The sequence below is a fragment of the Lotus japonicus genome, chromosome 6 (genome assembly GCF_012489685.1).
Source record: "Lotus japonicus ecotype B-129 chromosome 6, LjGifu_v1.2".
NCBI classification, from domain to species: domain Eukaryota; kingdom Viridiplantae; phylum Streptophyta; class Magnoliopsida; order Fabales; family Fabaceae; genus Lotus; species Lotus japonicus.
In genome coordinates, this window is record NC_080046.1 from 63,160,142 (window position 1) to 63,170,325 (window position 10,184).

Genomic DNA, 10,184 nt, shown 5'->3' on the forward strand with positions numbered 1-10,184 from the left:
TCATGTAGGGCTAATCTGAAATAAGAGTTCAATTAGTAAAAACCAACAACACAAATTAATTAATGTAATATTTTTTTTTGAAATTGAAATTTTTAATGTAATAAAATTAAAGCTATAGAAACCATATTCTTCTGACTTGATGACAGGGGAGCTGGCGATCGAAGTTCCGGTGAACGACAGTCATAATTATAACGGTCCTAAGGTAGTGAAATTCCTTTCGGGTAAGTTACGACCCGCACGAAAGGCGTAACGATCTGAGCACTGTCTTAGGGAGAGGCTCGGTGAAATAGATATGTCTGTTATCGGTTCAAAGACGCAAGGTGCCCCTGTTTTTTCAGGGTATATAAGAAAGGGTAGAGAAAATGACCCGAAACAATGTTCGGGTACTAGGCGCTACGACGCTGAAGTAACACATGCATTCTCCTAGGAAAATTTAGTTTTTAAAGTTTATAGTGTACATCAGATACACCTCGAAATGCACACCTAACTATGATTTAATTTTTCAAATTTCATACTATTATTTAACTGATTCTTGTTTTACTCACACACTACATCTTGTGATTGGTCAATAAAAGGGTTGAAAAATTATAATTCGGTATACAAGTTAGATGTAGCTAGAAAAAAATATTTTTGAAGGTGAGCTTATACTCCCAACACAATCACAAGTATGAATATAATTGAGAAGTCGAATTAATTTATTAAAAAAAATTAATGGTACAGATTAAACCCCACGTAGGATCCATCCCTGTATTTGACATGGATGTCCCGTTTGTTCTATAACTTTTTGTTTTTTCTTTCTGAGTTGACAATGATACACCGATTTATTAGGTGAATAATCTACTCGTTGATTGTTGTGGAATTGATGTAAGTTTTATTCCATGGTAAGTTAGGAGATGAACTTATTTCATTATATCTACAAAGCTCTCTTTGATATCCACCTACTGTACATGGCAAAGCATTCTTCAGGCTTGTATTCAGGAGCAGTGTGACCTCCGCCCTGAAATCAGTAATAGAACAAAGATCTAGGAATGATTGCCATATACTTCATTCTCAACACATGATTGTGACAATTTCAAAAGAAAAAATGTATCCATTCAACCTAGAGATCTTGAACCTTAATAAAAAAAGTAGTAATTGTGAACATTTTAAGCAACTTGAGTATATAAAAGATAGGTGGACTCAATCAGTATTCAAATTAATTACCTTCACTGTTGCAAATGTCATCCGATTGGAATAAGTCCTTGTGTATCTACTTGCAGAAAAGTAAGTGCAAAGATTAATAACACTTGTGGGTAAATCCAGCATTATATTGTTATTAAATAATAACTAGAGTAAGGGGAATACCCTCCAACTTGGTCATTTATACGCCATTGCCTCCAATCATCCACAATAGAGTAGTTCAAAGATCTTATCCATGCTTGAGTCGCCAAGAACGGAACGGACAAGTCATGGTCCCCACTATCAGCAATACATGCAATTTATTTGTCATGTGAAATTCAAACTAATTCATATTTTATGCAATATTTGAGCATAGAGAAAGAATATTAACCTGTATATTAGTGAACGGTAACCTTTTTTGCTCAAATTTACATGATACTCAAAGCTGCTAGAGATGTCTATCTTGTTAGGTACACCGAAGGTACAACGATGCCATTTCCCAATGCTTCCCTGTAGTGCATGAAGCCCATCTTTATGTTATAGTTGTATTGCTAACAATGTGAGGTATAATTACATTCACATCCATCAATTATACCTTATGTATGTGCAGAGCTTTGCGAACACTGTCATCATTGGCCCAGTAAGCGCAAAGGAAGTATGCATAACTCTAGTGGTGGAAAGGAAATAAACATGAAGTAAACACAAATGCATCTAAATGCTACAGTGGAAAGTTAATTTATAAATAGTACACATGACGCAGCAAATTAATTAAGATTCTCATTGTATAAATATAGAGAAAATAAGCATAGAGTAAATATCTGATTATTGCATTAAGATTACCCGACAATTTAAGGGTGGTAATTTGAGATGAGTATTGAGGAACTTTGATTGATCTTTCTTAATTAGAGATCTCCTCCAGGAAATTTCATTATCAAGCCACTCACATTTCAGGTCCAAAATATGTGCTGAATTAAGTCCAGACGTAGCCTATGGAAATGGAAGAATGGTTGATTTTGTGATTGCCCCTTTAACAAGAAATGGAAAATTGATAAGAAAGACATTAATTAGGGGAAATAAAAATATGGATACATACCTCAGTGTATGAATTGAGATCTCTTGAACATAGTACATTTTTGGTATCTACATTTATATATTCTCCCCCACAATTTTTTTGCAGTGACTGTTCATTGAAATAACATATATCTGTTAGCATTTGACTTTAAAGAATAGCTACTGAGGAATTGTAATTAAACTACCTCATATAGTTCATCAGAAATAAGTCCCATTCCATGAGCAAAGGGGATTGCATAGTTTTTTTCTTTCCTAGTTGTCAAAGCATTCCCCAAGAGGTAACCCTGAAGAGAAGATCACATTTCTTATCAACTGTCCAGAAGCTTCCCTTAGAATCAAAATTCTCTCATACAGTTCAACTTTTTTAAGGCAGTTGTACAAACAAACTTATTTCCTCATGCAAAGCCTCCTATTGCTTCTGGATTTTCCATTAAAAAATGGACAACTTATTTTGTATGAAAGTAAATTTTTGGCAATTTATATATGCTCCCAAGTATAGTGCGTGCTAGTTAAAAAGATCAGAACATAAGAGATATACTCTTAAGATACTAACCTGGAGATTTATCCATGGTTGGAGCCCTTTTTCATTTCCTGAAAGCGAAGTGATTTGGTGACTGATTAGACTCTTAACATACTTTAGAAGACTTACAGAAAGTATAAGTTTGAAAATTCTTCTGCAAGTATTTCTACTAAAATCAACTGTGATGATAAGCTTTTGTGAGTAATGCTCTGGATGTTAGAACTGATTTTGAGAAAAGGAAGTTGATCCAACATCTCGTAACATAATTGTACCACTGATAATACTATGGTGGACATATCAATTGTCATAAACAATAGAAAGGGCGATCCTTACAGTCCTGTCCTGATTGTATCTCAGTTTGCATAGACCTATATACGAGTTTTGTACCTTGTGAAATTTATTGAACAATTCCTGGAATAGGAATGCCAGAGTAGGAATCGCCACCAATGTAAACTTCATTTGATAGAAATTCTGGATGATCAACCAACCACTGTATAGATTTTAACATCATAGCTATTTTATATTTGGATTTATATAAAAACAAACAAAATTGAAAGCAGATAAAAAGTGATATTGATTTAAAAGCAATATAATTTGGGTCAATACCTTCCTAAGAAATTGATGGACTTGATGAACTAATGACGAGTCACTTCGTTGAGCAGATTCTGATCTTGCATAAGTGAAGCCCGTGAAAACAGGCAAATCTACAAATATAATGCTACTTCCCTACCAAGAAAAGTTATGCTAAATATTGTGAATAACCATTAACACTAAATAGATAAAAAAACATATAATGATCTGATGACCTAAATATAATAAATGCTAAAATATTATCTCTGCCAATAGAAATGTGGATTTATACCCTGACCTTTGTCCATGAGTGTGGCCTTAAGACCAAGTTTGGAAGGCTTCCTTTGTATTCCTCATATCTGAATGCAAGTGGGCCTGCAAAGTACCCATGGAGAATAAACATCCAGTTTCAGCTCTGTTGCCTATCTTGTTACTATGTATATAAAAGTATGCTCAAGTTGTCATAAACTTTCCAATGCCATGAACCATAGATAGCACTTTCAATGCTATATAATTATATAAAGGTTTAAAGTTCCTTTCCCTTTGTACAAGATCCAAGTCATGTTATTTGACCTTTTCACCCTAAAACCAATCATATAACTTATGAAAAAGAAATCATATAATTGAAATAAATGTCTTATTAGCTTTGATGACGAAGAATGACATGCCTAATTTTAATTTATATGTCTTGGTCGTTCAGAGACTATTTGCTCAGAAAAACTGATGAATTTTTCTGATGAATAAAGATGAAACAAATATTTGTTGATATGAATTCTAAAATCATGTGTAAAGTAAAGTATCACGATGATAACAGGGGAAGTTGGAGAAGACATGGAAAGTTAATTATCACTAATTAAAAGGTTAGTTTTATTTATGAATCAGAAGTTCAAGGCATTCCATTTGTGAATCTATGAATTGGATTCCACTTAAATGTTCCTCACACCCTTGAGTTTCCGCCATAGAATCCTCAAACTTCTAAATTTATAATATGTATTTAAGAATTTGCAAAATGAGTAAATGCAAATTTTCAACTCTGAGTAAACGTCATATAAGTTAGTTTTTAGAAAAAAAAATGTTTCAAATATCGGTTAAGTTAGTCACTACTAACATTTTATTTGTGACCATAAACACAATTTATTTAACACCATCAAGGGACCGCGAGAGTATTTGCTTCTTCTATGGATTAACTCGTAACTTGTCATTCGGTTATAATTTCAAGGATGAAATTGAACATTGACTTCCAAAAGTTAAAAAAAAAAAAAAGTAAAACCAAAGCTGGTATTACCAATTTCAAAGACAAGGCCAGACAAGGCAGAGCAACCAGGACCACCAGTTAGCCAAAGCATGAGAGGATCCTCCTTTGGATTATTCTCAGACTCAATGAAGTAGTAAAAGGCTTGAACATCCTCTCCTTCACCCACTCCCACATACCTGATCATCAAATTAGATTTATGTGCATGAAACTCAAGTTAATGATTTCAATCCCATAGAGTCAACAAGCAACAGTTTAAGTAACATACCCAGTTTCAAGCACAAAGGGAAGAGGTCCCTCAAATCCAGGAAGGAACTGCACTATGTTGCCACAACTTACAAGTTGAAAGGAAATCTTTGATAAAAGAAGAAGGGAAAGTAGTAGAACCCCAAGATAGCTGATATTAGAGTTACTGTAAGTTGAACTAAACCTGTACATTTTTCAGTATACTCTGTTTTCCCTCTGAACATTTCCTTGGTTTTTTAATATAACCTTCTTAGTTATTGACTTATTGGTATCATCGGTAAGGTGTCTGTTTCAACAAAGACTTTAATAATTGTTAATTCATAATTAAATCGAAGAATCTTACAACGTGACAATGTTTTACATTAGATCTTGCTTCATGGTGATATGATTCTAAAGTCGATCTTTCTTGAGGATGAATATATACATGGGAGAGATAGGGAGGAATTTTTTAACAATGGCAAGGATTTGCAATCTGATTAGTAGCAGCCACGTTTCTGTGTTATCCTCGTTTTTTTATGTGTTGTCTTAACCATATCAAAGGGTTTCTTTTCCACGAGTCAGCACAATAACAATCCCAGTGAAAATGGCCCCTTTTAATTGTATTATTATTTGGACACTAAATAATGGTTTAAAAAAACATAATTAATTTTTTATTGAAAATTTACATGATATTTCATTTTACTAAATCAAATTTAACTTTATTTAATAAAGATAAAAAAAATGAGTTTCATTTTCAATAATATAACTTTTGTTTCATAATAATTCAATTAGAATCCATCAATTTAACACGTGTCATAGTTAATTTTGATTTTAAAATTATTTAAAATAGAAAAGAGAGAGTGCATCTTAATGTATAAGGCTGTGTTTGGTTTGAGGAAAGGAAAATGAAAAGATTGGAAGAGGAAAGAAAGCACGCATTTCAAAATCTTTTCCTTCTTTTGGTTTAGAAGAAAAGATAGAGGGAAAGAAGAATTTTGGTGGGACCTACGTTATAAAACTTTCCTCCCAAATTGGAGAGAAAGCTATGTAAGGCTACACAATCATGTGCAAAGTCCATACTTGATACTCCAAACAACTTTTATATATTGCCATTATAATTATTTTTATTTCAAAGTGAGAAAAAAGGAAAAATATTATTTTTAAAATAGATACTTCTGTATCGTTTTTTTTAACAATTACTACAGTATCAATTTTTTTAATATGAATACTACAGTATCGTTAATACAAGTTTATGTGCGTTTTAAAATTATTAAATATATTAACATGAATTTTATTTTACATTTATATTTTCAAAGGATTTTTTTTTTAATAAAAAATATATCATGGCATAATAAATCTATCTGAAACGGCTTATGTCAATTTTATAAGAATAAATTAATGACTAATATTTAATTGTATTTTTAAATATATTGTTTCAAAAGAGATTATGATATTTATGTCATTTCATAAGTACACACTTTTCTTTCCACCCATTTTTTTTTTCTTTCCTTTAAACCAAACAACCTGTAACATCCCGACTTGACGACTGGCCTCACGGTAACAACACGAGTCTTTTCAGTGCGTTTTGTCCTCACTCGCGCACTTCCCGGGAAAACTTCCCAGGAGGTCACCCATCACGATATTGCTCTAAGGCAAGCACACTTAACCATGGAGTTCTTATCAGTTGGGCTCCCGAAAAGAAGTTGCAACTTGTTGTCATGAGTAGTACCAATCAAATCTTTTATGCCCTCCTCAACTGTGTAGTCCATCCCTACACAGTCTCGGAATACCTCTTGTTCGGGTGTGAGATCGGTTCATTCATGTGCCCCTCCGCCTAGAAGCCTGCCAGGAGCCGCTCCTTGTCCGTGCCTCACTGCACCGGCGATCACTCCCCGCCCTCGTCGGACCCGGGTGTCACAGGCAAAAATTACTGAAATTATATTTAAACATGGAAAACATATTTCCATCACAAAAATAATAAAATATCATTTTTATCTATTTTCTACATGTTATGGGTAAATACGAGCGTTAAATACGGTAAATAATACTTAAAACGATACGTATACGAGACTAAGACGATACAATAATATAATCGTATAAAACGATGATTAAATGGTTGGTTTGGAGTTTTGGACAAGTTTGGACAAAAATGGAATTTTAGGGACCAAAATAGGAATAATTAATTGTTCAAGGACCTTAATGCAATTATAAAATTGAGCAAGGACTATGGCAATTCATGATTAACTTCCAGAGGCTTAAATAAAATTAATTTGGTATTTTTTTCAAGCTTTGGATAATTTTGTTGCTTTATTTTGTTAATTAAACATGTCTTTTTAAGCCTTATAACTAATTGTTTATGTTTAAAATTGCTTATAACATGTTTAGAATTGATCACCTAGCTTAAAATGATTCTTATAAATATTTGATGGGTTAAGTTTAATTTTTGAGCAATTTAATTAATTATTTACTAATTTTATCACTTTAAAGGTTTATTTAATTGTGAAATTAATTAATATTTAATGAAATAAATTATTTTATTATTCAGAATATATTATGGTTTATGTGAACCAAGTTTTGTTAATTTAAATGTTGTTATAACTTAATGATCTTTTATCTAAAGAAATTAAGGTATTTTAAGGTTAAAATTGAACTAAGGGCAAAATAGTCATTTCACATACTTATATCATTGCTGCTGAAATAATCAAGTTTAAATGAAATTAGTTGATATATGATTTTATAATCAAGTAATCTTTATGTTTTAAGCTTAAATTATCAATTAACGTAATTGTTTATGATTAAAGGAATTAATTATGTAAACAAGGGTAAAACGGTAATTTCACCTAGAAAGCTTAAAATCAGCAACTCATGTTACATTAATGGTTTCTCTATTGGACTATGAAGTATTGAACTTGGACATATTCGACTTAGAAAGGGTTTAGGTACCTGAGATTGAAACTGAGACTTGAGATTGTAATTCTTGGACGTCGGATGAGTTAATTTACGACAAAACTTCTTTTATGAATAAGGACTTAATTTCCACGAGTTTTATACGTTATATATTTTATCTCTATTATTTTGACGAATTTTGATAGTAGAGTATATTTATATTATCGTGCAGAAACTTTCGACGTTTATCGGTTTAATCTGCAAATAACAAACGGTAAGGGCACTGGCATCCGATGTTTATCGTTATTGTCATTATGATCTTTGTTTTGGTAAGCCCTTTGTTTTGATCATCGGAAGGATGATTTGTTTGTGACAAGAAGGTCACCAAGAGCTTTGATGGATTTGGAATTGGTTAATCAATTTGTTGGTCAAGGACCATTATTATTTGTTATTGATTGACTAACCATGTTGCACTCATCCATACATGCACGAAAAAAAAGGCAGGTTGCTGCCAGGGTAGGTAAGTGACACACGGTCTTATGGTTAGCACTAGGCCTGTGCTAGATCGACTCGTGATGCCCAGCCATAAGCGTTTATCGCTATTCCGGATTGCATTTTTCTCGTTGGACGAGCCGTCATGCATACCATAATCATGCAAATAACCCTAAATGCCGATAACATGCTATATCTGCTACTTGTGTCTAATTCTGCTTAAATATGCTACTTGTAACTATTCCTTCATAAACTGTTAAATGTTCTTTACTTGGTTTAATCTGCTATGACTATTACTTTGAAAAACTGATATTTCTGTTTATATCTGCTAAATGTTATTTTCCTTTTGTCGGGAAGTTGACCCTTACATTTGTCAGGTACTAAGGAGAATACCCCTAGTTCGGAGGAGTATTAAGTATGCTAGGATTGTCTCTGAGCTTTGTGAAGTCTTGAAATAAATCGGGTTTCGTTTTCCCGCTTTTGAACTCTATGTTATTATGTTGAATAATCTTGTAATATATTCGAACTCGCTACGAGCTTATGTAATATTATTAAGGGTTGGGTATTAATGTAATATATGCCAGTAAGTCAGAAGTACTTGCTTTCTCGACCTTCCGCTTTGAAACTTATAACTGTTGAGTTATAAATCTTTGTAATGAGTACCTTTGATTTTGGGAAAGAGACTTCCGGTTATTTTGTCTAAGGAAAGAAGGGCTTTTAATCAGGCATTGTGCCGGGCCAGCTTACCTGGAAATAACCTTGAGCTCCTATCAGAAACAAACGTACTTTGATCTTGGAGATTTATCTTATACTCGCTTTCAAAAAAATAAATATCTCCGCTTTTCGAGTTAAGTATTAGATGGTTACTAAAATTTAATGCCTCATAGTCGGGGTGTTACACAACCTAAAAAATCCTCTCACATTTCATTCTCTTTCTTTCCTTTTCCTTTCCTCTCTTTTCTTTTTTTTCCTCTCACAACCCAACACGGCCAAGGGTCTGTATCACTGTATGGAACAGAGGAAGGAAAGCCCAAAGGAAAGAAAATATGTGAAATAAAAAGCCTTTCTTCGTTTGGTATAGCGAAAAAAGGGGAAGGGAAAACTGAAATGGTGGGGCAACAGTAAAGTTTTCTTCTCAAAATCGGAAGGAAAACGGTATATTTTATGTCTTATTAATATTAATCTTATCAATACATTAATCAATAATTATTTTTACATGCATTTTTTTAAAAACATTAAAAAGGTTAATATTTTGTACATCATTTTTATTTGATAACATGAATGTTATTTTACAAACATACACATTTCTTTTCTCACTTTTTCTTTTCAATTTTTTTCCATACCAAACAAGCTAAAAATTCATCTCAATTTCCTCTTGCTTTCCTTCCTTTTCCTTTCACTTTCTTTCCTTCTTCAACCAAACAAAGCCTAGAATTTTGTACGTTGTTGATGCATAAAAATTAAATTCAAATAAAATATACAATAAAATTAAGTTTAGGATATAAACTCAACATATAAAATGATATTTAGTTAAGCAATTTTTAACGATATGTATCATATATAAAATTAAAATACATATGACTTGCACACTATTATATTTAAATATTTTACTTTCAAAAAAAATTGAATAAATTTTGATAAATTATTCCAAATTGTCCCAAATTAGCTGTCAAATTATTTAATTATTCCAAATTATGTTTGAAGAGTTTCATGTTACAACAATTCTCTTTGGTACGCATCCTTAATGGGCTTCTAAAGTTGCATCTCTTATGGGCCTTAAGTAGCTAAGCCGATTATAATTAGTTATTACTATTTCTATGTTTAATTCTAGTTTATTATTTAGATCCATATTCTAGAATATTATACTTTCTATGATGGTGCCACATGTAAGGTCACCTTTCATTCCCTTAGAGTGTGTAGTTAGTATAAGTATTAAGTTGTATGGTTTCCATTATGAAATATTAACAAGAAATATGGCAAAAGCCTCTTTTATCCTTTTCTCTTAATTTT

At 32.2% G+C, this 10,184-nt stretch overlaps 1 long non-coding RNA gene and 1 pseudogene across 1 annotated transcript; one reads left to right on the forward strand and one right to left on the reverse strand.

Moving 5' to 3' along the window:
* Window positions 1-674: 674 nt before the first annotated feature.
* Window positions 675-5,037, reverse strand: LOC130721993 (serine carboxypeptidase-like 11; annotated as a pseudogene).
* A 1,868-nt stretch (window positions 5,038-6,905) lies between these two features.
* On the forward strand, window positions 6,906-8,784 carry LOC130726900 (uncharacterized). Its single transcript, XR_009015046.1, has 2 exons — window positions 6,906-7,956; window positions 8,552-8,784. It is a non-coding gene; the product is annotated as an uncharacterized LOC130726900 (long non-coding RNA).
* Window positions 8,785-10,184: the final 1,400 nt, after the last annotated feature.